The sequence below is a fragment of the Camellia sinensis genome, chromosome 11 (genome assembly GCF_055761805.1).
Source record: "Camellia sinensis isolate YWXY chromosome 11, ASM5576180v1, whole genome shotgun sequence".
Classification (NCBI taxonomy): Eukaryota; Viridiplantae; Streptophyta; class Magnoliopsida; order Ericales; family Theaceae; genus Camellia; species Camellia sinensis.
The window spans coordinates 64,347,813-64,355,712 of NC_138971.1; positions in this window are offsets into that span (position 1 = coordinate 64,347,813).

Consider the following 7,900-nt stretch of genomic DNA (forward strand, 5'->3'; position numbering starts at 1 on the left):
ATAGCCGAGCCTATTTAGTTGCATTATTGCATGTGTTGCATTAGGCATCTTGTATAGTTAGGATCATGCATATTTCTAACTAGTTTTTGTTTTGGCTCGTAGTGCATTGTAAGTTTTACGCTTTAGCATACTTGCATGAGTGTGAGTGTTGCCATGATAGCATGCTTGCCATGAGGCTATTTGCTTAAATGCTTAACTACATGAATGCCTATGAGTGGAGGCTTGATTGCCTGAATTGGAACAACTCGATGATTGTGAGTTTTAAGCCCACTTTGCGAAGTGGCAAAATCATGTTTTGAGCCCACTTGAGGGTGGAAAATCCACGCTTTAGCCTACTTGCGAGTAGCACTTTCAAACCATTTTAAAAAACAAACATGAGTTGTTTTGTTCTAATTCTTGTGATTGAGTCTATACTTGTATGTTGTGCGCATCACATACTAAAGTTAGCTAATAATCAGGATAAGTGCACATGAAGTTTATAAAACAATATATCATGGTAGTAGAGGCCGATCCTTTGATCAGGCGAGCGGCGGTTCTCATTTCAGGACCTTCCCCTCTCGTATCCAAGTTCCCGAGCCGAGGCAACTTTGGTGATAACAGACACGTGGCCTTTGGCACGAGTCAGGGTTTCCTAAATTTTCAAAAATAAAATATTTAGGTGGCGACTCTGTAATTTGGCGGAGCAGTACATGTTTGGCACTTTTTCATTCAAAATTGATTTTCCAAAACCAATTACCAGATTTGGACTCTTTGGTGTTTATCAGTCTCACATTGCACTTTGTGAGATTAGATTCAGAACCGTGACAGGAGTCTGAACTGTAGTAAGACCAATTCGCACCTCTGCAAAAGGGGGGCGCACGAAGAAAGTCGGTCATACAGTTTCTGGCGACTCTGTTGGGGTCTTTAGAGAACTTGACTCGAAACTCATGATATGATGTTTTATCTACATTTACGTGTTTGCATTGCATTTGCATTGGTGTGCCTAAGTCACAGTGTTTTTCCATCTGCTATACCCTTAATGGTTTGCCGGAGGCTTGCTTGGAAAAGCATGCTATAAGGTTAACCGGTTACGGGCTCTGCCACGATGGGAACACAAACCTCGGATTTGGACTACCGCTGTACCATTTGATCCTCCTTTCACTTCTGGGTGTTAGGAGCAAGAGGTATATTAGGTCGTCTTGCTGAGGCACCCTTTTCGACCAATTGACCTAGTTGCATATCGGAAGCCTTAGAGAGTGTTCCAAACTAGGACAGGTTGCTCACCCGAAAACCGCATGTGTGCATAGCGAACCCCTAGTCCCTGATGAAACTAGGACAGGGAAACCCTACTCCCCCATAAGGGTGTTTTGGCTCTCACTTGCTTGATATGTGTTGTTAGGGTGTGTCTCTACAGGAATGCATGTATCAGTTGCAAGTCTGAGTAACAGTTTGAGGATATCAGTTTTGAGGCAGAAAATTTTAGGGCAGAATTCAGTAAAGAGCACAGTCATTCAGCTATGCTCACATCTGTTCTAGTGAAATCAGGCTGAGATGCTGTCTGTTTTCGCTTTTGCTAAGTAGTCCTGGAACCATAGCTTCAGAAGGCTCCGATATCCCCCAGGTACATTGGACTAGTGTTGATAGACTTTGTCAAGTTGGAGGTTTAGTTCAAGGGTAACCAGAGTTTCCTTCGCTAGAGGCAAGGCAAAAAGGGCCTGTCAGGGCTCATCGGTTCAACTTATCCGATAGTCACCAGTCACATCACCTTTGTTCAAACTCAGCAGACCGTGATGGCACAGAGTCCGGTAGAAATTGTGGCCATGATAGCGACATTAAACCAGGGAATCGCCATGTAGGATTAGACCAATGCTAAAATGCAATGCCCGTCTGGGGTATCTGCCACACATCCAGGCTCGGGACCCCAGTCAAACTTTGAACCACTTATGCCAGCTGAAGATTCGTATGGTCCGAATCCCCGAGAAGGGTTGGCTCAAGCTCGAGTTGTCAGACCCCTGGTGCAGCCTAATGAGAGGCTTTATCCCCTTGATACTACTGACCTTGATCCAACCCTGGTGAAAATTGCGAACCTTGAGAAGCAGTTCAAAAAGGCACAGGGCCTTAACTCCATTCACGACATTGGGGATGGGTACATCGAGGCTGCCGTACAACTCCCAGACAGATTCAAAATGCCACATATTGACCGTTTCGATGGGTCTGGAGATCCTATGGTACATATCCGGCTTTGGTGTTGTGAACATCACATAGTAAGATTAGCTAATTAATCGGAATAAGAACACATTTCAAAACTAGATATCATGGTTAGTAGAGGTCGATCTTCGGATCGGCCGAGTGGGGGTGCTTATAGCTGACCTTCCCCAATCATACCCAAGTTCTCGAGCCGAGGCAACTTTGGTGATGACGGACATGTGGCCTTAGGCAAACGAGTCAGAGTTTCCTAAATTCCCCCATAAAAAATATTTAGGTGGCGACTCTGTATCTGGCAAAGCAGTCCATGTTTGGCACTTCTTTCTAAAAATCTGCTTTCTCAAAACGATTTGCCGGATTTGAACTCTTTGGTGATTTATCAATCTCACATTGCACATTGTGAGATCAGATTAAGAACCGTGACAATTTGAGTCTGAACTGTAGTAAACCCACAAACGAACAGAACGGGGATTCATTCCTCTCGAGATGTTTAGGGACGTCTACAGACATGCTCCCACTTCTACTCGGCTATGCGTAAGGGTTGCAACAAACCTGCTGGTCTCTAATGCTCGACCTTCACTTGTTGACATGTAAGGCATCTCGATAGAAACAAGGCTACATCCTTCTTCATCACCTTCCACCAAAATTGGCGACTAAGGTCGTGATACATCTTTGTGCCTTCTGGATGTACTGCAAGGCGTGAATGGTGAAACTCTTGAAGTACCTACTCTCTGCAAGACTCGAACAAGAAAAGACGATTGAGGTATCTAACACGCGAGTCAGAATACACGTTCAAGCCCTTCTCTACCTTCCCACTAGAGATCTTTCCCCAGAGGGTTTCTACATCAAGATCACCCCTCTGTGCTTCTATAACTCAACTCGCAAGTATAGATTATGCCACTACGGTAAACAAAGTTGCTAACTCAATAGATTCGCCAAGATATAAGTCGAACTCACCAATAGCACCCAACATCTCCTATTCCCAGATGGCAATACTCGCTACATTGCTAAAGGACTTTCTACTTAAGGCATCGGCCACTACGTTGGCCTTCCTTGAATGATAGTGCAATTCAAAGTCGTAATCCTCCATAAACTCCATCCATCTTCTCTACCTCAAATTTAAATATTTATGTAAAAACAAATACTTCAAACTCTTATGATCAGAAAAGACCTCAAATCTCTCACCATACAAGTAATGCCTCTAAATCTTCAAGGTAAAGATCACCGCTACTAGCTCTAAGTCATGAGTAGGATAGTTTCTCTCGTGTGTTTTCAACTGACGTAAGCCATAAACTACTTCATTCCCCTCCTGCATCAAGACACAACCCAAACCTTCTCGACATGCATCATAATACACTGAATAGCCCAAACCTCTCTCTGAAATAATCAACACTGGAGTAGTGATAAGTTTAACCTTAAGCTCTTGAAACAACTTCGCACAAGTCTCATTCCACACAAACTTAATTCTTTTTCTCATCAGTCTAGTCAAATATGAGGCTAACCTAGAGAAATCATTCACAAAAGGGTGGAAATACCCAGCTAACCCCAAGAAACTATGGATCTCAAAGGAATTCTTAGGTTGTTCCCAATCTGGCACTGCCTCGATCTTAGAGGAATCTGCAGTTGCCCTTTCCCCAGATACCAGATGGCCTAGAAATTTCTCATCTTTCAACCAGAACTCACACTTCCCTAACTTAGCATACAGTTTGTGGGCTCTAAGTAAGTCCAGCACAACATGCAAGTGTTCCTCATGTTCCTCCTCAGAGGGTGAGTAAATCAAGATGTCATCAACAAAGACAACTACAAAACGGTTTAGGAACTCATGAAAGATCTGATTCATCAAATCCATAAAGAATGCCAATGCATTGGTTAACCCAAAAGGAATCACTAGTAACTCGTAATGGCCATACCGCATACAGGATGCCATTTTCTTGATATCCTCCTCCTTCACTCTCAATTAGTGATAATCCAATCTCAGGTCTATCTTAGAAAAGCAACAAGACCCCTTCAACTGGTCAAACAAATCATCTATACAAGGCATTAGGTATTTGTTCTTAATAGTTACCCGATTCAATTTTTGATAGTCAATACAAAGACGTAATGTGCCATCCTTCTTCTTGGCAAAGAAAGTCAGTGCTCCCCAAGGCAAAGTACTAGGGCCGATAAAACCCTTACCTAATAATTCTTGGAGTTGAACCTTCAACTCACTCAACTCAGCGAGTGCAAATCTATATGGTGCCATGGAAATTAGTATCGTACTAGACACTAAATCAATAGAGAACTCTATCTCACTGTGATAACCCTACCCCGTATTATACTTTAATTCTTTAATTATATGTGTGATTATGTGCTTGGTATGAAATTGCATGTTTTACTATGTGAATTATATGAATTTTCCTTTATATTTGTTGATTGTAGGAAAATATGTTGAAATTAGAACCTTGAATTGAAAATTGAAGGTCTTAGAGATGATAGATACCAAAATTGATTGAGTATTTATGATCAGCATAATTTTTAGAGCCTAATATGAAGTTTTGTAAAAATTTGATTCATAATGAATTAATTGCATTTAATTAAGCTAAGATGTTAAGTTGGCACTAATTAACTCATTTTAGCCAACTTAAACTAAGTCATAGATATATATGAGTCTTAGTAGAGGGACTTAGAGTCAAAAAAAAAAAAAAGATCTTGCTGGGAGGTTCTAAAGAGAGAAAACAAGAGGAGAAAGGGAGAAGATCACCTAGGAGCTTTTGAAACTTGGGAATTTGAAGGGGAAATTCAAGGAATTAGCTCAAGGTATGTATAAATCAACTCAAACTCTTGGAATCACTCTTCACTTGGCTAAAAGCCTAACTTCAAAAGGGGTTTTCACACCCAAAAAGTGTTAGGGTTTTGAGTTATGAGCTTAATTGAATTGTATTCATGAAATTAAACTTAAACCCTTTGAATTTGCTTGCTTTAAGAGTCAATCTCTTTCATTTTCTTTTTAAAGTATAATACGGGGTAGGGTTATCACAGTTTTCCCCCCTTTAGAAAGTTTTGTCCTCCAAACTTGTGTTATTCATATGGAAAACAAGTCCTACATCTCTGTTCGTTACTTTTTTGCCCTTTGATGTTCTTATCACAAGAGTTCAACTCATCAACTCATTTTTATTAAATAGTCACTAATCCGAATTGTAATTCATTCCAGTTCATATTGTCCCAAAAAACTATTCAGTACATATAGTAGATCTCGCATTAAGCCACAATGCATATCAAAAGCAATGTACTACTCACACCCATCACATTACTCTAATACTTTTATTTAGCTAACCACATATCGTCTAATAAGTCATATATCGTCTAATAAGTCACATATTTCCAAATAGCCCACATGTCTTCAAATAGTCGAGACTTGATCACAAATGATATTAATTATATCTGTACTCATTCAATGCTCTTGCACATTCATGATTCTCCTTGTTTTGTCAAATCAAACTATTATTGCTATTATTATCCTATATACGATCTCCAACATAAATTCAATATTCAATGTAACACTAATAACAACCACAATTTTAGCCCTTTCAAATCCATTGATAATAAAAATCTTGATATTCGTTCCTATGCAATTCATAAGCACTTTCCAAAGGAAGGGCATTAGCTCCGAAGGTCAAAGTCTTTTCGTTTAAATATATCAGTAATGTTTACACAATATATACACAGTTTATCCATTTTTCCCAAAATCACATTAGTTCGTGTCCAAGATATTGATGTAATACTCCCCAGATAAAGTTTCATATTTTCATTTATAGAAGAAATTTTCGGACGATAAAGATATATTATCAACGAACAATAGTCTCAATTTCATATAGACATCTTATGCATAATTAGTAAAAATAATTCCAAAATAGGGTCAGAACAGAATCATTTCTTCCAGAAATTTAGTGATCCTTGTCGTCAATAATAGATGATGGGTTGCACCCAATTAGCATTACACAGACATACAAATCACATTACACATTTCCAATTTATCCATTATTCATCTTTGGAGGTTACTATGTTTCTTGGAAGACATATCCACGTAGGTGTATAACGTGAGTAAATGTTCTTAAAGAATTCTTGTTCTTAAAGAATTCTAGTAATTTGGGTCATTTATGAAATATTCACAAAATCATATAACTTAATCAAACCAAACAAGCTTTACACAACAAAAAGAAAACAAAGCTTCATTCTGAATCTAACAATTATTTAGGTCTTGCTCATGTTAATTCTAGCAATTTTTAATTCAATCTCTACTTCATTTTTATGTTTCACTATCCTTTCCTAAAGGCACCGAACAAATGTTAGTTTAAAACATAACATCATACATGATCATCCAAACCCTATGGTTCAAGGTCTCACACAATATCTTTACCGTATCAACATACCGTATCATACACCATAATTCCACATACTTCATTGACCACCAGATACCTAAACTCACTCAAATATTTCTTTCATCTAAATCTATATGCCTCACAACTCAATGGATGTTAATTATAATATTTGCTTCCGCTTCTAGTCCCATAATTATAAATATGTTGTCATTTGTATGAGGCTATAGGTAATCGAGTGATTACTGGTCGGTTATGATCTAAACTTTTTAGGAGCGGGTTTGGGTCGTAACACTCACGGTGAGGTGGCAAACTAGTGAGATCCTCAGGAAAGACATCTGGGTATTCACAAACTACCCTCAGCAACTTAACTCGGATCACATCACTCTCAACACCCAAGAATGTAGCAAGAAAGTGACTAAGCTCACCCCAACCACACAGATCACACATTGGCAACAAAGCTCTATCAACTCGATTCCCTAAGAAATAAAAACAATCACCACTCGAGGAACATATAGTAACCCTCTAACGGTAGCAGTCTATAACAGCCCAATAAGATGACAACCAATCCATACCCCGTATAACATCAAAATTCAACATATCAATCAATGCAAAAGAAAAGGGAAGTCGGCGACCAGTAACCTCTATCTCATAAACCCGACACCCCTAGTCCAACACAACCTCACCACCAACTGGTGACTCTACCCTGAGTGGCGATGCCAGTTGAGCCACTTCTAACCCCAATGTTTATGTAAATGCAAACGAGATAAAAAAATGGAATGCACCCGTATCCATCAACACATTGGCAATAGAATTACACAATAAGTTACCTCTAACTACCGAAGGCACTAACACTAAATCTAGCGTAGTAACAGCATAACACGCCTAGTACGTCTCTGCTCTACCTACTCCCCCTTGGAGCATAAGTCTGATGCACGGATTAAGCAGAAGACGCTCCCTGATTGACCCTCAAGGCCTATGCTGACGGTAAAGGCAGATAGCTCTGTGTCTGTCTCTGGCCAGAAGCACCAAATGTGCCACCTGACTGAGGACAAAATCTCCTCGCATGCCTTAACTACCCACAATAATAACAAGTTGGCAGTTGCCCTCTCCCTTGACTCTAGCTCGGAAAACGAGTAGCAAACGGTGCAGACTACTGCTCTCCTCCCTTCTATGGGCAAACTACTAACTTGTGACCCAGTTGGCAACACTTGAAGTAAGTGATCCCACCTTGACCACCTCTCTTAGAACCTGAACTTGATACCGAAAAAGTGGAACTAGACTGTGCACTCTAGGACTATTGTGGGTTGGAACCCCTCTACCTCTTATTGTCCCTGGTTTCTCCCTGAACCTCCTGACTC